The sequence below is a fragment of the Emydura macquarii genome, unplaced genomic scaffold, assembly GCF_026122565.2.
Source record: "Emydura macquarii macquarii isolate MOO-44397 ecotype Brisbane River unplaced genomic scaffold, CSIRO-AGI_Emac_v2 contig_3390, whole genome shotgun sequence".
NCBI lineage: Eukaryota > Metazoa > Chordata > Testudines > Chelidae > Emydura > Emydura macquarii.
The window spans coordinates 535,017-556,250 of NW_027133527.1; the positions used below are offsets into that span (position 1 = coordinate 535,017).

At 46.7% G+C, this 21,234-nt stretch overlaps 1 protein-coding gene across 3 annotated transcripts in view; it reads right to left on the reverse strand.

Annotated features, from left to right (window-relative positions):
• Nucleotides 1-1,293: 1,293 nt before the first annotated feature.
• Nucleotides 1,294-21,234, reverse strand: part of FBXL18 (F-box and leucine rich repeat protein 18) — a 55,794-nt gene continuing 35,853 nt past the window's right edge. For 2 of the 3 annotated variants that reach the window (XM_067534114.1, XM_067534112.1), the window contains exon 6: nt 1,294-1,430. The gene's annotated coding sequence lies outside the window, so the exon portion shown is untranslated. Of the gene's footprint in view, nt 1,431-18,968; nt 19,013-21,234 lie in introns of those variants that run through there. The other variant, XM_067534113.1, reaches the window with a different exon arrangement.

Consider the following 21,234-nt stretch of genomic DNA (forward strand, 5'->3'; position numbering starts at 1 on the left):
TCAGCCATCTCCATAAAAAGTGTAGTGCAGTCGTGTCCAATCACCCCCAGTAACTGCAGTCATGGCCAAGGCTGGGATTGCTCTGAAGCTTTTGCAGGGAAAATGCTAATATTCCTGATCATTGCAACACTGTATGGTTGTAACAGGTTGTAAAAACAAACAAGCCCTTTTTCCCTGTCTGTGAGCTGGGGTCTTTTCCAGACACTGAAACAGCTCCATGCTGACACAAGTGGCGCTTACATTAGAAGCCTGAAACCCGCTAATCAGATTTCAGCAGTGAATTAATAAATATGTGTCTGTGTTACTGCGTTTGCCAGTCCTCCATCCTGGAGATCACAAAAGCACAGTGCGGAGGCGCAGCCACAGCCGGTTCTAGGCACAGAGGGCTTGATTCAACTCTCAGTGAAATCAACCGAAGTCTTTTCACTGACTTCACTAGGAGTCGGATCAGGGCCTGAAAAAGGGAAGAGGCAAAAACAGGTGACTTTGAGCACCAGGCCTGGAAAGGTGGGCTTGTAGCTCACCTCCCTTTCCCCTTCCTCCTCTGACCATAAATGTTGACATTACTTCCTTCCAGTGTGCGGGGGCCAATGGGTAAAACCAGCTCCAGTAAGGAGAAGAGCCTGGCACCCTCCCTGAGGACTGCAGTGCGGCTTTGGAGCCAGATTCTAATCTTTCCTGGCTCCCAGCTGGACCTGCTGCTCCTTTGGAACCTTCTCTGTCAATCTTTTAGCATCAAATTTACATTTTTAAAACATTTATTAACAATTTCATGAAACCAGCATGATGGTCTCCAGCTCGCACCTGCTGTTCAGACGTGGAGCAAAGGTTTCAACGTTGTTTCTAGGCACTAGCACCTGTGACTATCCCTCCTGAAACACTGAACCCCAAGCCCCCGTCTGATAAGGGAAGTCAGGGGCTTGGGGTGTGGTTGAGCAGCACCTCTATTTAACTTACCCAGACTTTTCAGTCTCCTCAGGAAGAAAGGAGAGCTGAACAAGTGTATTCAGCATTAAGGGAGAGACAGAGAATGATCAAATTAGGAGTGGGGGGGCGAGTTGTTTATTTAGAGCTGATTTTGATTTTCTTCTTTCAAATATCAGCAGGATGCTGAGCCCAGCCTCATTATGCAAATCGAAGCAATTAGAGCTCACCCAGGCTTTCACCATGTGATGCAGTTTATGGTGCTCTCAGAAATTCTTCCTGCTACATGAGAAGAATAACAACGGGGCTTGTGTTGCTATGCTCTGGCTCTATCTGTGACTCAGACTATGGTGCATGCTGCAATTCGGGAAAGTAAGCAATTTTTTATTTTATTTTTGTTACATAAAGAAATTCTCAGGTCTCAGAAGGTCTCTTAAATCTTCATCCCCAGGGATCGTCCTTTTAATGTGCTCTGGGTAACACGACTTTCCAAGCAAAGCAGTGCTCTGGGGAGACAACAATCTCGCATGAAACTGGGGCCACGTCTACACGATGGGCATGACAGTCGCATAGTGCTGTAGCTATGCTGCCATAGCTCTGTAGCGAAGATGCTTCCTACAGTGACGGAAGAGGTTTTACTATCGCCGTTTTACTGTAACCCACCTCCCTGAAAGTCAGTAGCTAGGTCGACAGAAGCATTCTTCTGTTGACCGAGCTGTATCTACACCAGGAGTTAAGTTGGCATAGCTACCCCTGCCTGATGTAGCTATGTCAATCTGAATTTTAAGTACAGACCAGGGCTAGATTCCCTTTGTTCTGGTACTGGAGTGTAGAGATGGGTGAAGATTTTTACAGTGAAACAGAAAATGGTACCACAACCAACTCAGACCAATTTTCACAAAAATACATTGATAACGATGGCATTTTCTGGAGTGAAAGCAGATTTGCACAGAAAATGTGCCAAAACAGGTGGGTTTTGCATAAAAGAGAAATCAACCATTTTGTCTCTGAAATGATGTGAAATTAATTGAGTTAGGGTGAGAAACAGAAATTCACAACAAGAAGGAAACGATTCATTTTGCACCCTCTGGAAAGTCCTATTTAGGCTTTGTCTACACACAAAAGCTGCACCAGTTTAAAAACTGATTTAGCTAAACAGGTGCAAACCTTGAGGACACTCTGATCTGGCTTATATCAAATTAAATATCGATACAAAAGTTTGCACCAATTTAACTCAAGCAGTTTAAAAACACACCTGTACTTAAACCAGTGCGAGGCCTCAGCTGTTTGATCCTGGAAGGCAGATAAAGGCTGGAGAAAGACTGAGAGCAGGCATAGAATTAGATACTATCCTCCTCTAACAATTCACTCGCCCATCCGCCCATAAGAAACCAAGAATTTTACATGTTGGGTCAGATTCTGATCTCAGTTATGATGGCGTAAATCCAGAGCAACTCCACTGACTTCATTGGCTTTCTCCTGGTTTACATCAGTGTAACAGATCAGAATTAGACTCATTATCTTGTTCTCTTTTTCTGTAGATTTCCCCTCGCACACACAAAAGAAAGAAGAAGAAAAAAGAAAAAGGCAGGCTTGCAGTACTGTGGGTAGGGAAAGTATGCCATGCATGTTAATGATGCTTTTTAATTTTGATCTCTCTCCTGAGTCCCCTTTCTATGCAACTGGAGGTTAGTGAGTTAGCTAGGAGCTGCCATATCCAGCAAACTTTGCAGCCTGTAAGAAGAGGTCCAGGGGTTCTTTACTCTGCCTTTGAGGGCAATTAACTAGGTGTGCTACTGGCTGTAGAGTCAACACACAAGATCTATGGTCTACAAATCTGCGGAGGGCAGCCCAGAGGTAGAAAGTTCTCATGCATTTCACTCAGCCCCAAGACATTTTGGGGAAAGTGTGCTGAGATTCTTTGAGAGACAAGATGGGTAATGTAATATCTTTCCCAACCCCCCTCTTCCGGTCTTCAAACGACTCCCCAGCCTCATTTTCAGAAGCAAGGTCCCCACAGACCAGGACACCCCCACGCAAAGAGCCACCAGACCTTGCCGTAGCAGCAGATGCAAAACCTACAGACACATCTCCACTGCTACGATCATCAGTACCCCTCTCCCCCCCGCCGCAGCACACCTTTCAAGCTCCATGGGTCCTACACATGCCTATCGCAATATGTGGTGTACCTCATCCAGTGCACTAAACACCCCGACAACAACGATGCGGGTGAAACCAGACAATCACTACACCCTTAAGTGAACTCTCACAGAAAAATGATAAAAGCTCAAAACATCCTTACCCATGGGGGGAACACTTTTCACAAAGCTGTCACTCACAGCAGTGGTCCCCAAACTTTTTATCCCACCCCTCCCCCAGCTGGGGCTGGGCGCTGCAGCTGGGAGCGGGGCCACGGTCAGGGCGCAGGGCCGCAGTGGTCAAGAGCCAAGGCAGAGGGCAGGCCTCCACAAGCGGGGACTGAGGCAGGAGCCATGCGCCCAGGCCACGGCCGGGGGTCAGGCGTGGCCGGGGACTGAGGCAGTGGCTAGGTGCTGGGCGTCGAGACTGGGCGCTGTGGCCAGGCGCCAAAGCTGGGGGCTGGGCGCCAAGGCCGCAGCTGAGCCGGGAGTCAGGGGCAGAGGCTGCAGTCAGGCCTGGAGCAGAGCTCAGGGCAGAGCAGGGCTGAGGGGTGCTCCCTCCCTGCCCCCCATGGGGCCTGGTCCAGGCCTGTGCATTCCCCCCATAACGTTCCTCCGCATCCCCATAGGGGGGCGCATCCCACAGTTTGGGGACTTCTGATTTAGGGTGACCAGAAAGCAAGTGTGAAAAATCGGGACCGGGGTGGGGAGTAATAGGTGCCTATGTAAGAGTAAGCCCCAAATATCGGGACATCTGGTCACCCTACGATTGCTCCATATCTGACCTCTCACTCCTTGTCCTCAAAGGAAACCTGCACGCCTTCAAAAGACGAATCTGGGAGCTTAAATTCGTAACTTCACTGGACGCTAAAAATCTGGGTCTTAATAAAGACACTGGATGTATGGCTTTGTACAACAGTCTATAATCCACTAACCCCTCTTTCTGTCCTGTGACTGGAGAGGTGTTACCGGGCCACTTCACCTTGAACGGTCTCTTACAGTGTGTGTGAACTACTGATGTCATGCTATCTGCTCCACCTTGGATTTAGCTGTGACACTCTGAGGACAGGTTTTCCCTTAAAATGCAGCAGCACTTCAGTAAAGACAGTGGATGGGAGGGGCTCTCCTGTCAGTGCAGGTCCCCCACCTCCCCAAAAGGTGATAGGCAGGCTGAAGGGAGAATTCTCCTGGTGATCTAGTGCTGTCTACACAGGGGCGTAGGTTGGTTTAACTGCATTGCTCAGGGGGTATGGATTTTTCACACCCCTGAGCAACAGAGTTATACCAGCCTAATTTCCTGGCGTAGATCAGGCCTGAGTGCCTTTCCCAGATCTGAAGAGCTCCGTGTAGCTCAAAAGTTTGTCTCTTTCACCAACAGAAGTTGGTCCGATAAAAGATATTACCTCAGCAACCTTGTCTCTCTCATATCCTGGAACCGACCTGGCTACAATACATCATTGAGATCCTTTGTTAATCCTGGGATCTGTTGGCAGGACTCCTGGGTTCTATTTCCACCTATGCCCCATCCTCACTGTGTCACCTGGGAGGCAGGTGACACAGTAATCCTGGGACAGGAAACACTAGAGAAGCTCAGTATTAACATTGTTTTGTGCAGGGCTTGCAATGCAGAGAGCAGAGGGGGTTTCAGAGTGCTGAGCAGAATCTTCCAAAGGGATCCAAGTCATACCAAGATACACTTTCTTTTCTTCTCTTCAAAATAATCCTCCAACACAACATGTCTGCAACGTTCAGGTGACTAGTCCGCAGAGACTAGTCCTTGAATAAAATGAGGTTGACTCCCCCCTTTTTCTCAATCAGCTCGTTTTAGAACCACGTCAGTCTGAAAAGACAAATCCCCTGCGCTCCACAGTCCGCTCGAAAGCTTCTCTCTCTCAATGAGCAGAAGTTGGTCTGATAAAAGAGATTACCTCCCCCACCTTGTCTCTCACATGTCCATGCGAGCAGGCAATGGGACGGCACAGCTGGAGTTGCACAAATGGACCCGAGTGCCATGTTGCTGAGAACAAAGCGCTGTTTCACTCAAGCATGGCGCTGAGTTTTCCTACGTCCTTTGTAATTTTCAGACCTTTCTCTAAGCAGCTGTGTAGGGCTCACCTGTCCGTTAGTAGGAGCTAAGCCAAGGCTCCCACCCTGCAACCGGCTATGCACATGTTTCAGTTTGAGGAAGCCCATTCAAGTCAACGGGACTATTTGTGTGCACACGTTAAGTATGTGGCAAAACTGACTGCAGGTTTGAGGCCTTCAATGAAGCCTAAATACCACTGTGGATGTAGGGGTGTGAGCCTATTGCACTCCACGCCAGTTCCTGCCCTGCTGATGGAAACCAATGGGAGTTTTGCGATTAGCTTCAGTGGGAGAAGGCTCAGGCCCGATTGATGCCACAGGTCAGAACTTGCTACCCACATTATTCTGACCCAGATCAGTTGTGTCCACGAAAGAGTCAAGGAACCTCTAGGGTTAAAAATCAACTTTCTGTCCACATTTTAATTCTCCTCTGTTTTAAAGGGTGACCGCCAGTTTCTAAGAACGTTGGAAAATATTTTTGCCTTCTCAGCATTAACACCAGATGGGTATGATTAAAACTGAAATCATTATTAAAGTCTGATTTCGTTTTAATCACTCATGCTGGCTGGTCAAGCTGAATGATTTGCAAAAAGCAATGAAAAGAGACGAGTCAGTTTTAGTTTCTGGTCCTCAAATACTGCACAAAGTTGCAATGTTTGATCTGTAATCACAGCAAAGGGTGGGGGATTTAAATCAAGACAGTTGCTCCCATTAATTTCCCCCTCCCCTTCAATTCCACAAACACATTCCTATTAGGATCAGGTCTTATAAAAACTTTACACGGAACCTACATCTTGGGTCTGAACTACTTGACAGTATCCCATTAACAGACACAGATAACGGGCTTTAGGACCCTGAAGGCTGTAGAGGAGTTCTGCTCAACCAGTGGGTCATGACCTGGAAATGGGGGTGCACCCCACTAACTGAGAACAGCAAAACCCCTGTGTCTCTAAGACCCAGCGTGAGCCTTTCATGCAAACAGCTGATTCAGCTTCAGTCAAGTCATTTCATTCAGAGACAGACCATTTGGCAGCCAAAGGCTAGGAAGATGCTGTTCTTCAGTAACAGAACTGAGCGAATAATTCATAGTGAATCAATTATTCACTATGAATTTAGCCTCTCTCTGTTAGTGAATTGTCCGTGAGCTGTTTACATATTTATTTGTTACTCCGAATCATTAGCTAAATAATTTAGACAAATCATTCTTGGTCTATAGCTCATTGAGGAGAAGCTTAGGGAGAGCAGTTGATAACTGAAATTAAAAAAAATCAAGCTGTGTTGGTTCGTTTGGATTGGATACACAGTATTGTTATTATTTAATATTTATATTGTGGTAACACCTACAGACCACAGTCAAGTTGGGTTTCATTGTGCTGGCCATTGTAACAATCTGTAATAAATGACACGGTTTCTGTTATCTGATTGGCTGAATGTAACTCTCAGAATAAATCAAGTTTCTGGTGCAAATATTCTCTAATATATCCTTAAAATTGTCTGCTTCCTGCAAACATTCCTGCCAGTAAATTCGCAGAAAGGAACACGAAAGGGAAAGGAGCTCGAGCAAAGCAAATTCAAGTTTTGTTTTGACTGAATATTCACGTAGTTGTTTAAATAAGGTGTTCAGCCTGCTCGCTTTAATAACTCTCTCACACACACACACACACACACACACACACACACACACACAAGCAGTATGTGGCTAAATATAGTTCATTCACATTGGAGTTATCTGTTGCTACTCAATCCAGTGGGCTAGATTCTGTTTCCTACAGTCAAAATAAGGGGCAAAAATATAAACCTGTCTACACAATGAACTTAAATAAGTGGGTCTGAACAGCCTTATTTCAAGTTGATAATGCACATTCTTGCTTGAAACATGGGACCAATTCACAAACAAACAGGGTGCAATTGTATATTGGTTTACCTGGCTCTGGAGATCTGAAGTAATTTTGGACTAGTAGGAGAGAGTATTGTGGCTGTGGTCCCTTTAAGGGTGGGGTTGTTGAACCAGCTCGTATTTACGAGAAACTTCAGGCTTTGCTCCTGTCACTCCCAGAGCAGAAAAGTAATAACAAGGCAGCTCTTATTTTGTTTGTGGAGCTCCAGACCGTTTTGCAATTTAAGGGGAAAATATTGCTAAGTGAGAAGACCTACAGTGAACACTTGTGTTTAAACATTCAGTGTTGCTGGCTCTCATAATTTTATCACTGATCTCACCAAATTTGGTGCTTTTCTTAAAGCTCCAGTTCCTGGAGTCAGGTGATTATGTGAGAATATCAGCTTTTATTAATTTTTTTTTAAGTTAGTTTCTAGCCCTCCTGGCTGCAGAGGAAAGCTTGGAAACATGGCCACTAAAAGCTCAAAAACTACAAGGCAAATAAAAAGGATCTACAATTTATTATTATTATTTTTTAAATCTCAAAATTTTTAAGACAATCTCATGCTTTTTGGGCCCTTACTCGTGATTACTGAATGCTTGGAATTGGCAAAGCGACATCTTCTGACTACAGCGGGCGGACTCCTCCAGCAGAGTGAAACTAGAGCTCTTGTAATTTCCAGACATGGGAAGCAACTTACCCAAACTGGTGCCTGCTGAAGCTAGGTACTGCCTGCTACAAATTTAGAAAGCTGCTGACCTGTAGCATAAACCGTCCACGCACAGAGAGCACGCCTGGTTTTACGTTGTGTATCATTTTTCTTCACCTTCTTGAACACTGAATAAATAAACTCTCCCGTCTCCATATGCTGCTGTTCTGTTGTGATCGACAGCTATCACTGAACCCTGTAGTGTACTGGCTGGTAGGTGAGTGCATCACGGCCCTCTACTGAATGGACTCAGAACTGTTCAATTGTGTGTCATTGCTCCTATACTCTACTCATGAGTGAATATTCTCTTTCAGCTCACGTCACAGGGGGCTGTGCTTTGTTTGAGTAGAGGTTTTGAGTTCCATCCTGGCTACTTTTGAGACGCCACAAATAACCAGCAAGGTGGCCAAGGATTTATTTCTGATACCATGTGCTGTCCCACAGGCCAGGGTGTCACTGTTGTTATGAAGTACTGGTGTAACAACTGTTATCCTGATCATCCCTGAGGTTGAGCCACAGACCTCCCGAACGAACAGTAGAACTGTACAGCTTGGGCTAAGGAACTAAAGGCCAGATGTTTAAAGCTATTTAGGCACCTAACTCCCATTGCAATCAACAAGTTTGAAGCCTAAGTAACCTTTGAGGATCTGGGCCCAAGTCCACTAGCTGGGAGCTGTTGCAGACTCAGACCCTCCCTGGACAAAGCGCACATAACGTACATTGAACTGGCATTTCTGAAGACTGCAGTGACTTTAAGCAGACTGGTTCTTAAATGAGCAGAGTGCGACAGGCGGTTGTGGGTTAATACTCACGCAGGGTAAACTAAATAGGTGAAAAATAAGAAAAGAACAAGAACTCTACATGACTATTTCCTGACAGATGTTTCATTATACAAAAGGAACACTTTTTTCCCTGCTGTACGGATATTCTGAATAACAATAAGCTCTTGTTCAAAATACATTCTTCTTCTCGATTTGTCAGTCACACTTAAAAAGTCACAGGAACGATTATGCCAGGAGCATATTAACACGGCAAACAGAGTCACTAATAGGGTCCAGTTACTAGTGCAGAAAAAGAGACATCTATTTCTGTGTGTGCAATCAACTTTCCGGAGCAAGAAAGGCCTGATCCAAAACCTACTAAAGCCAAAGGAAGTTTTCTCCATTGATTTTAATGGGCTTTGGAGCAGGCTGTAAATGGACGTGAAGTTTCCTTAGGCGGATGAGAGAAATTTGTGGAGTTTGTGTGTGTGTATTTGGAAGGGGGGTAACAGCTGAGCATGTGAGCCTATGGTACGAAATGTTAAAATATATTAAACATGAATATTGATCCATGTGGTAACTCTCCTCCAGGTATGAATGGGGAGTGAAATATCGCAGCTCATGTATGCGTTGAGCCTCCAGACTCATGCATGCAGCTGCATGCCCTGCAGTGCTATTTCTTAGACATTATTCAGCTGCACTGGGAAATTAAGTGCAGTCTAGTGGCTGGAACAAGGGACTAGGAGCTGGGTTTTCTCCCACTTCTGCCACTGGTTGCTGTGTCTCTGTTGACTTATAGTAGGACCTGGTAAGAACCCCAACCTCAGAGGGAGATGGCAAAGTGTAATTCATGTGGACCTCTAGCTCCTTGGCTGAATGGTGCTATCCAAGTGAAACAAAGCTAGATTCAGTGCATGAAATAATAATACCTTCCCCTTCTGTAGCGGATCTCGGAGCTCTATAAAAGCACCAGTGGACGAAAGTTCACAACAACTCTGTGAGGCAGGTAAGTGTTAACTCCATTTTACAGCTGGGGAAACTGAGGCACAGCAAGGCTAAGTGACTTGCCCAGTATCACGCCACAAATCAGGATCAGAACCCAGGCATCCTGCCTCCCCATCAGGAACACTGACTCCCAGAAATGAGTTCACACTACAAAATTCCAGATACAGATCTGGCTTTCTGACTTCCCCAGTGTTCAGGGGTGAAAGGATCAATCTGTTATCAAGCTCAGGGACACTTAGGCTCTAATCAGATTCCTACCTGTCTGCCTACAGGGTACCCATCTCTGCGATTTAGGGCCAGGGCCTTCTCTTCTGCTCCCTGCACAAAGCCGGCCGCTCCGGCCAAGGCAGTTTGCACCCATGAGCTGATTACTTTAGCTGCAAAAGTTAAAGTAAATGCTAATTTTCAAGTCTAGTTATTCAGTGCTGGAAGAATCAATAGAACTAGCCCCCCTCCATTCCTTTGGCGTTAGGAGCTGCACATGCTCATAGGCAATGGGCTTTCAAAGAATGTTGTGTGTCAGTACTTAGCAGATCATAAATACTGACAGAATGTGACATTCTTGGCCTACAGGATTTGCCAGTGTCCCCTGTAAAAATGTAATAAGAACTCTGCAGACACACACACACCCTACCCCAAACCAGACCCCCATATTACGAAGGCAGGGAGTTTCTTTCTTGCGTGTATTTCTCCCCTTACGGCACAAACAGAGAATTGTGGAGCTGTGAGGTCGAGCCACGGGAGCTGCGTAGAGCCCCCATGTGTATACTGGTGTCTCAGCTTCAATGCACCAGGTCTTTCTGTGAGGCTGGGTTACATACAGCTAATCTGTCTGTCTGTTTCTGCTGTCTGTGCCAGACTCCTCAGGAAACTAAGTTTCCGGCCCATTCGACAGCCACAGTTACTGGAAACTCCAGGGCCTTGAGAGGCTGGCCAGCTCCCCCTCATTCTTTGACTTCCATGCCTACAGGTGAAGGAAGTACATGTGGTTTTCACTCTGTTCCTTTCCACAGCCAGCTTGGGCATTAGCTGGCCCAATTTCCATTGACATGAATGGGAGATACCTCCGCTTATTGCCAGAGCTTTCATGCCAATGAAACCCTATTTACATCCTAAGCCTACCTCTGCACACACCAGGCTTTGAAACCAACATTTCCCCTCTCTTCCTGCTCCAAGAGGCTCTGGGCAAAAACTCAGATGAAAGTGGGGAAGTGGCATTTAAGACAGGTAACCCCTAGGCCGGGCACTGCTGCAGGCACTCAGGAGGGCTGGTATGAAATTTCCAGAGGAAAGTCCAAACAAAAAGAGCCTTGTCTATGAAACAGGCATTCAAACTACAAGCCAATTTATGCTCAAAAAACAACAGCTGGGACTGCTCACAACAATGGCAAAGAAGGAAAAAGACAAGTGTGGTTAAGCGTGGGCCCGCGTGCTGATCACAGTTGTTGACTCTTTTCTGGGAATAAGAGAGGGGTGGAAGTTAAAAATCAGCCAGACCTAAAACCAGACAGAACTATTTCCACATGCCAATAAAACACTATGTGAAGGATTTGCTGGAACCCTGTGCTGCGTTTAAAACAAAACAGAAGGGCTGAGAAACTCACCACGCAGAGGCTAAAGTTTGGAATGAACCATGGTGGCTACGCACGGCCTTTCTCCTCCTCCAGGAGGTTTTGGAGAGGTGAGGAGGGGATTCCTACCTTGCCCGGCACGCCCCAACCTGAATGAAATGTGATTCCTAACCAAGTAACTGCGGAGCAGAAGGATTCCAGCCTGCTTGCTTTTGTGGCATACTTTGCCATCTCTTGGGGAGACGGGCCACCATCAGTCCCGAGCGCTGAGCTGACAACCTTAAATTCATCTCACTTGTGTCTCTGACAAGCTCAAAGCCTAGACGCACGTGGGGAGGGGGGAACTAAAGGGTTAAAAAGCTTTGTTGCGCCTGCGAAGCCAATCCAGCTGGTCTTGCTGGGATGCATCTAATGGGCCTTTTTGCTCATTCAACTGCTTTTTATTTCACCAAACCATCTGAATAGCAGGTGGGTTTATTTCTGAGCCCCTCTGGAGTTTGGCGGTGGCAGTTGGCCCGGCTGTGAAGGAGACAGTTGCCGTGACAGCATGGCCTGGTTTGAAGCACGGCAGGTTATCGGGTCTGTTCAGCATCAGATGTCTGGATGCGGCTCCCCCTGCTTTCTCCCTTTTATTCGCTGTTGAATAGCTCAGGTCAGAGAACTGAGCAAAAAGACTTTAAAAGATGCACAGTGGGCCCAGTTCAATCCTTCTCCCTTTGAAGGCAAGGGGCGTTTCGCTACTGATGTCAATGGGACCAGCCTCGGGCCTTCTCTCTGCAGTGAAGCGTGGCTGGTGATTACTGCTCAAAGGCTGGGAAAGGCTTTTGCTCCGGGAAGTGCCTAATATAAACAGATTAGACTGCTTTGCCCTTGCAATTGGCAAGGCTCTTCATGGCATTGGTCCCTGCTCCATTGCCGACCTGGTCGTGTGGTTAACGTGCTGGGCTGGGACTTGGCTAAGCGTTCAGCTTCCCACTCTGTCACACGTGCCCTGGATGACCTTGAGCAAGTCACTTCATCTCTCTCCAACTCAGATCCCCCACTTGAGGATACAACGCCACCCTGCGGCTGTCCAATCAGCTCCCTGGGGCAGGGACCGTCTCTTACTGTGTGATTCTAGAATGCCCAGCACAATGCGGCCCCAAGCTTGGGTGAGGGCCTCAGTGCTACTGGAATATGAACAACAGAGGAGCCTTGCACGGTGACAGCTCTTCTCCATCATGATGGGGACTGCACTGGAGCTTGGATGGCAAAAGCCTGCAGATCTGGACTCTGCCAAGCATGCTATATTTGACAAAGTCTGATTCACAGAGACAGATGTTTCCTCTGGGGAACATGGGCCTTCCAGGCCACTGAAGTACACGGTACAGCTCATATGATGTTATTAAAGGTGACAAAGGGTGGTGAAATTCCCTCCTTCTGCCACCTGGATCCTCACTCCTACAGCCGCTTACTGCTGCTTGCAAAGGAACAGATAGGAGCATCCGTCAAAGAGTTCACGACAGGAGGGCCCACACTTGGGACAGCTTGACACAAAGGAAGCCATGTCTAGTGGATAAAGCACAGGATTGGGAATCAGGAGATCTGTGTTCTATATTCTGCTCTCCTAAGCTTTGATTGCACCGCTAAGCTAGTTGCTCAACTGTTCTGTGCCTCAGTTTCCCTGGGAGGGATTCTCCGTGCTCTGCTCAGGCCCATGTATGCTGCTGTGCAGCAGCCTTGAAGGCCCTACAAGGGGGCCAGGGAAGAACTCCCCCCATGCAGGGACCCCGTGTAGCACACCCTGCTATGGAAATTCAGGGGTGTCACTTCGTTACTCTGTGTAGCACCAGGAACCTGACCAGCCAAGAATCCAAGGACACAAAGGTGGCTTAAAGCCACCCCCTCACCCTTTGGCTTCACTCTATACTCTAAAATGACCTGGCCCTGCTGTTATTGTTAACTTGCCAGGAGCCCACGGGCTGCAAGCCAGTCTGAATACAAGGGAGCAGACTGGAGCCACCCTCATCTATAAAACAGAGGTCTTGCCTACAGCCACTACAGGTGTTAGCACGTAGCCACGCTGCTTGGATCCAGCTGAGCACCACACGCTAGAGCTGCAGCCCTGGGTACAATGGCGGGAAACCTTTGGCCAAAAAAGCCCGGCTTGGATAAAACCTTTAGCTCTTCACTGCATCAGCAAAGAAAGGCCATTGGCTGACTCAGCCCATTATCCCATGGGCGGTAGAAAGGTCAGGTAGAGTAGTGGGAAATTGTGTTGTCTAGTGAGTTCAGCTCACGCCGTAGAATCAGAAAGGGCCTCATGTTCTTTCTAATCCAGGCTGAGTCACTGATACACCAGGACCTCAGGCAAGTCACTTAACATTCTCGTTACCCAGTCAACCCATCTGTAAAATTAGGGAAAAGGTGGAAAAAGAAACAGATGCTGCCCCTGAGCTGAGCTGATATAAACAGCGGAAAAGAAAACATTTTCCCCATATCTCTGGAGCAATAAATCTCAGGAAGCATAAACCAGAGGGATTTATCATGAGAGTCCAGATACACACCACACACTGCTCTTAGCCCTCCCACTTCACTGGGTGTGCACATACGGTTGAGTTCAGATGGTGGTGGTGCACAGCTCTGGGATGTCGTTCCCATACCTGTGAGTGCTGGGCTTTTCCGCACATCTCCAGGAGAAAGAGGATACCTGTTTAATATTAACCATGATCACGCTCATTTCCTTATCAGATCGGCACTGGATGCTCAGCATCTGTTAAGCTTCACGCCACCTGTGACACTCAGCTAATGCCAATTGCTGCTTTACCAGAGCCTGTAATGGAATGCCCCCTGCCCAGTGGTGGGTGAGCTGAGCCTTGGGAAGTAACCGCATGTTGCGGGGAAGATGGGAAGTCATCATGTGCTTGGTTCTGGGGACTTAATCCAGATGCTACTCTGCTCTGCACACCAAAAAGCCTTCTCCTACCACTGCTGTCTCCAGGAGCTAGCTGTCACCTCTCTCTATTGTGCTGGCATTTCATCTCTCGCCCGTCCTCCACACACATGTATAAACTGCTCCATGCCATATACCTTCTACTCCCGCTTTGTTACGTAACAATTCCATGGTACATACGCAAATGCCCTCGACTCAGAGAAGAGCCATTTGCTGTAACTTCTTAGAAGTCATCAGGGATTAATTTGGATCAATAAATCCAGCCTCATGAGTTTCCCAGGCAACAAACACACAGTCACCCTTCAATCTGAGAACCCCCAAGCATTTTAGAAATCCCCGCCCAGCAGCCCAGCTATGTAGACAACTATTATTTTGTATGACTGTAGCACTGACAGGTCCCCACTGAGCTCAGGGCCACACTGTGCTAGGCACTGTGCAAACCCTAGCAATAGATGGTCCCTGCCCCAAAGAGCTTGCAGTCTAAAGAGATGAGACGGACAAAGGGTGGGCAAAAGGAAGTATCAGTATCACCATTTTACAGCTGGGAAACTGAGGCACAGAGAGATTAAGTGATGTGCCCAGGACCACATAAGAAACTGGTGGCAGAGCTGGGAAATGAAGCCAGATGTCCCAGTCTACTAACAGTCACAACACCCTCCTTCCTCTCATTTTAGCATAATAATCCCCACTGAAAGAGGCACAGCAAGGTTGACTGACTTGCCTACAATCTGACAGCCAGACAGCGGCACATCTGAGATCGGCATCTAGAACGCCTGACTCCCTCTTGTACTTTAACAATCAGGCCTTTCACTTCTTATGTCTGACCCCCTTGTGTGTGTCCTGGGCATGTTACTACAGGTCTAACTTGAATCACAGGCTGCAGTTTAAATAGGTGAGCTACAGCAAAGCTGTCCTCTGGACCAGCCACTCGGAGCCGTGCTGAGATTGTCTCAGCTGGAAGTTGCTTCTTGCATGTCTTGCAACGTATAAAGTTATAATGGATTGTGACAAGGAGTGTGCATTAAGCCGTGCTTTGAACAGCCACGGTGCACTGATCTGGCTATAGAACAATGGGCAGTGACTTGCTTTCGACCGACAGATATTTCAGTTGCATAAGCATCTTGGCAATAGTAGTTTAACAGGCGTCAGTTCAGTCTCTGCCATCCTGGTATCTTGACTCAATGATTGTGCCTTTAATCATTCCAAGATTATGTCTTCAACTTTGTTACACTCGTTAACGTTGTGAAAGGAAAATCTAGCACTGTAGCAGCCTGCCCTCTGGCCCATTACAGGCGTGAGTGGGGCCAGAGCTTTATCTTCTGCTGCTCCTCCCTTCTGGAGCAGCCTTCTGTTTCTCCATCACAATGATTTTCCATTTTCAATCAGAAAACAAGAATTAAATCTCCCCTGAACTGCTCCTCCCAGGCCTCTACTTTTAGTCCCTCTCTCATTATTTCTATTCTATTCAGGTTCTTCTACTGCGCTCATCACCACAGCACCCGAGCGCCTTCCAGTAGTGCATTAAGCAACGGGACTAACAGCTGTCATGTGTCTGTTCTCTCATCCTCTCCCCAGAGGGAGAAGTGTGTGCAGTGGAGAGTTTTGTTTTGAAATGTATTGTGATGTAGACGCACACATGTTGCGATATGTTTATGGTAGAGAAGCCAAGGTCAAAGAATGTATCTGGCACTTACAGCGGATGGTGGAGAGGTTTATGCTGGTCCTTGGTTCCTGGGGGAGTTAATTCAACAGTCTTGGGCTAACTCCCAAGAACATCCTGTCTCCGGCACAGATGAGCTTTACCCTTATTGTCGAAAGTTTTATTGTGCCAGAGGAGCAGAGCTGTCAACCACGGTCTTCATCCCAGAGCTTTCATTGATGCTTTAGATAGCTGGGGCCCAGGCCACTGAGCGCTTTGAAGATAAGGACCGAGACCCTTAAACTTGAGTCACTGTTCTATGAGAAGCCAGCGCAGGGAGTAGAGGACAGATGTGATGCATTTGCAGTAGCCCGTGTTGCTGTGAAGACATGCTTCAGCATTTTCTAAGTGCTGAAGATTTAATACCCATGTACACTGCATTGCATTAGTCCAGCTGAGAGGTGACAAAGGTGAGAATGATTTTGGGGGGGAGTGAGGTCATCGTTTGCCAGGGAAGGAATGGAGTTTCTTAGGTAACTGGAGAAAGCATTACTCGCAGATGTTGTAATGTGATAACAATGTCACTTAAGAATCCAGGAGCACCCCTAAGCTATAGATCCAATGGATCAAGTGTGGATGTGTACCTTCAGACAAAGATGACCACACTGTGGTCTTCAAAGCTCTTCAAAGAGCTTTCTTCTGGCCATCAGTGTCATCTCTGTCTTGCTCAGGTTAAGTTTCAACCAGCTGTTCTTCGTCCAGGATATCATCCAAGCACTGGGCCAACTCGATGATAGTGGTGTGTTTGTATGTGGTGAAGGATAGGTAGATCTGTGTATCGTCTGCAAATCACTCACGTTGAATCCAGGTCATCTCACTAGAAAAGATGTTAGATGGCATGTAATAGAGATTCTTCAGGAAACTACAGTGTAGTGGGTACACGTTTTCAACTGCACAGAAAGAGCTCTCTTTGAGCAAAGCATACATTGAATCAGACTTTGCCTGATAGTGTGCTTCACCCTGCCACGGACACGCCGTTCCATTGATGCCTGGCCAAACGGTTTCAGATTACTGATCTTTTTCTCTTTAAAGAAAATCAACTTAGGAAATTCCATTAAAAAAAGTTGTTAAATGAAAGTGAAGGCTGCACAATTAAAGCACAAAAGGGATGCCCATAAAACCATAAAACTCTGCTCTCAGGTGCATACACTTTCTTCAGTGACATGATCACATGCTCTCTCTCTCAAATAATGCAACATACATACCATTTTTTCTCCTCCTTTGAAAGCTGCATCTTGTAAAATGGAGAGGGAATAAAGCAGGCTTCTGGAGGCGTCCCTTGCCTCATTCACTATGCCTTTCTGTTAGAGACTTTCATAGCCTCTATTTGTCTGGTATACACAGAGGGATACAAAGGAGTAGATGGTGCTTACATTTGTAGCTGAAGTTACAGAAAGAACTGTATTAGCCTGTTTTATTTTAAAAAACAGTATGTGAACATGTAATTAAAGGCTGCATCTTACTGCCTTGAGGAAGAGAAGGTTGCACATATAACTTTCTCTGGCATAGCCTGACTTTTGAGCACTTAATTGTGCCACTTTAATGTTCTCTTCATGTTTTTGATAGAATTGCAAACCGTGCTGGATTTGTGGAATTAATTCCATCACAGGGGTCTGGTGCCTCTAGTTCCACTCTTGCAGTTTATACTGTCACTAAAACAGCTCCCCTGAATTAATGAGATTAATGTAGTCTCTCTATGAATCACTGTAATGTGAGGCAAGCTGAACGGTGGCCACCAACTTCTGCTAGCCTTTATTATACACATCCTTCATCCGAAGGCACGTGCCACTGGCACATGGCAATATCTGGAATCCTAGGAACTGCTGTTCAGGAAAAGGGACACATGTATCTATCTACCTAAAGTAATAACCCCTGGCATGACAGCATGCCACAGAAAGCCTCACAGACACTCTCCTCTGTGAACATCTGGGGAAAGCAGAGAACTCAAAGCAATAACAAAACCCTACAAAAAACAATGAGCAGCACCTTCTGATCATAACAACCTAGTGTCCTAAGTTAAAGTCTGGTGGGCCAAAAGGCGCACACAGCCTGCTGCAGCTGAGTCATTCTCACATACAACAGACCTCCAGGTCAGGGGGTGGGATATTGATGCTGGAAATAGCAAGATACCCTAAAATCACGGGTTCAAATCCCAACAGGAATAGTCGTCTTCTAAGGAAAACTGACCTACGAAAATGAATGAGATTTTTGCTCCAAAGCATCTAAGTCACTTAGGCCCTTTTGAAAATGTTACCCAAGATCATAAAAGAACAAAGGCCTGTGTGGACCTCCAAGATTCTGAGAAATTTTGGAAACAGCAGTAAGGACTTGCCCGAATATTCTTGGCCATAATTCCTGCTCCTGCTGTTTGCTAGCTGGTTACTGCTCTTCACCCCAGGAGTGGCTGCATTTCAGTGGTGTGCTGCACATAGAGTTTGTGACCGGCTTTGGGAGTCTTCAGGATGGAAAGTTTCAGATACATGCATAAGATGGTTACAAATATTGCTAGATTTACAGGTGTGGTTATAACATTTTGTCAATGAAACGTAGGGTTGGCTTGGAAATTTAGGGCATTACGGTTCAGGATCAGGGTTTTGGTTTTAGGGTTACGTCAACTGCCTGGCAGCATTTCACTCCCATGATGAGCAGGGATCTGGTTTGCCAGGGAGATAAAGTGACCTATTCCATGACTGCTATACTGTCCAGCCTGTAAAAGCCATTCGGCAGCAACAAGTCCAACATGCCTTCCAAAGTAAAACCCCAAGAACACAGCCACAAAGAGCAGTTCCCTGTTGTGTGGGTGAGATGCCCAAGATACCCTCTAATGCCTGAGGACCCATCTGGGCATGCGACACCTGCCCATGCTACATAGAGACTGACGTGGAGAAAACGCATGCCTCTCTGTTTGAAAGCAGGGCTGGAATCGGCCTTCCTGAATGGCCACCGCAGAGAACGGGAACCACAGCAGTGTCTTCCGATGGCATTAAACAAAATGTTCCCAGCATCACAGGTAGTGGAGATCCTGCCTGGCACAATGCCACAGAGGCCAGCGCTGTCAGGGAGGCTATTTCAGCCTGAAGGGCAATTTACCAGAAACGACACAAAGAGAGAATATACCGCAGGGCTATTAACATTCCTTCCGACAGTGGAGATCCTGAGGCTTTGATTTGTGAAGAGGCAATGTTTTGTCTTTCCTTCTCTCTCCTTTTTCCTCCTATACATTTTAAAAACCTTCAGCGATAGGTTGCCGAGAGGACAGTTTCATTTCGACTCTCCCCCAGATCCGGGGTGTGTGTGATGGTGCAGTTCAGCTGGTGGATGGGATGAATAAAGATGGATTTTTAGCCTCAACGTACCCTAAAATTACCCCTATTCCTTCCTAAACTGGACCAACTTCCCCACCCTGAAGTGGCTGAGCAGGATAATCTCCCATTTCCAGTGCTTAATTTTCGCCAGGGCGGAGTCCTGTCACCTCTAGGCTTGACAGTTCATTGCCCCGACACCTCTGGGCTCCATGCCAGCAGCTGCAGCTCTCCGGCCATCCAGCTCTGCAGGCAGCGCTATCACCTGCAGCTGCACAGAAGTAAGGGCGGCAAAACACCATCCCCTGCTACCCTTACCTCTGCACTGCTGCTGGTGGCGGCACTGCCTGCAGAACTAGGCGCCTGGCCAGCAGCTGCCGCTCTCCGACCGCCCAGCTTGAGTCCTGCCACCTCTTCCATTATAAATTAAGCACTGCCTGTTCCTATCCGCATGGGCCAGGCAATCTCTCCTGGGATGTTTCCTATTGAAAGGTGGGACAGTCAGTATCTAGCTAGTTCGGTTCTAGATACGTATGCATTCCAGGGAGCTTAGTCCAGGCCTTATTCCTTACAAAAAGAGATCACGGTGACCAGTTACATTAATAGTGAATTCTCTACGGCTATCCCAGATGTACATGAAGCTAAAGAGTGGTCCTTGGAAGTGAAGACTGAGCCTTTGTCAGTGATGTATACATCAAGCTAAAAACAAAACACTATGCTTTCACTGATGCCATCTGAAGCTCTTTGCTTCCAAGTATTATTCCCATTTTACGGATGGGCCAGTAGAGGTGACTTACCTAAGACCACCAAGCAGGTCATTGACAGAGCTCAGAAGAAAACCCAGATCTCCTGTCATCCAGCCCTGCGCCTTATCCCCTACGACACATTACATGGCCCTTAACTGATTTGTGGTGAACAGTGGTCTTCAATTTTCTTATAGCTACACCAAGCTGATGAAAGGACGTCAGTTACTGAAGCGTGCACCAGACAAAGGGCTTTCTCTTCAGCTGAGTTGAAGCAGAGATGGCTCTCTGGTCCCAGGCGTGCATGCAGATTTAAAGAACGGAGCACGCCCCATGCTGAAGGGTAGCTCTGAGCAAGTGAATGGTTTGATGGAAGGTCAGACTACAGCATCACAAATGCCAGGGCATTATGGCACCTGCCACTTCTGAATGTGTATTCTGAAAATATCTGCCATGACGTGCAATGTCACGTCTTTGCCCCTGAGCACTACGTCACCTCCCATTTGCTAGGATCTGATGCCTTTGGCTTCACAGCAAGACACACTGCAGCAGAGGCGAGAAAATGACCTCGACTCTTATGGCCACGATGGGCCAAAACTATCCCTGCCGTAACTCTGCTGACTTCAGTTTATTCCAGCACACAATCTCCCATCTGCTACATGAGGAGTCCAGATGCAGAGCCAGGACCATGCAAGAGTTCAAGCCATCTCCCTCTTCAAACACCTTCCTTACTCATTGAAACACAGTGTCAGACACTTAGCAGCTTACAAACCTTCAGAACAGGCCTGATTTCCCATTCCCAGATTGCTCTCTGTGCCAGCACTACATACCCTAGGATGCCTGGCATCACACCGCTCACTTTAAATCCCTCCAAAAAACCTTTAAAAAAAAACATTTTTAAGGGAGGAGGAGCCATAAAATATCTTATATTTATACTTCAAAACAGCTTATTTGTGTAATTGCCAAAAAAAATTGGTACAATGACTAATTAGCGAGCTCCTGCTTCGTACCCCGTAAACAAATGTATTTGTAACCAATTTGCAAGCACTTTGCATAAGAAGCCCAGAACACTCGTGCCTGTTTGATGCATTTTGACATTAATTTGATAACAGTGGCTTAACAAGGAATCCAGGCTCCCTGGCTATAAATATGCCGCTTTTCCATTTCCTTTTATCTGCACAGTGAAATAATGTTGTTTTTCCCCCTGCTGCAATAACAACCATCCAGCCCTTTCATGAATGCCCTTTATGTCCTTTAGCATTTTCGAGGCATTTGTTCTGCAGACAGCAAAAGGGTTTTGGATTTTTTTTAATTCCTAGATATTTGGGGGAAAGCGGCGTCAGTTCTGTGATAATGGGGCTTCTGGGAAGTGCTGCTGAGAGCCTGGTTTGTTCAAAGGGAAATACGTCCCCAACCATCCATAAGTTCTGTGCTTGTGCTATCAACCTCATCTTCCTAACCCCCTCTTTCGTGCATTGGCCTGCCTTT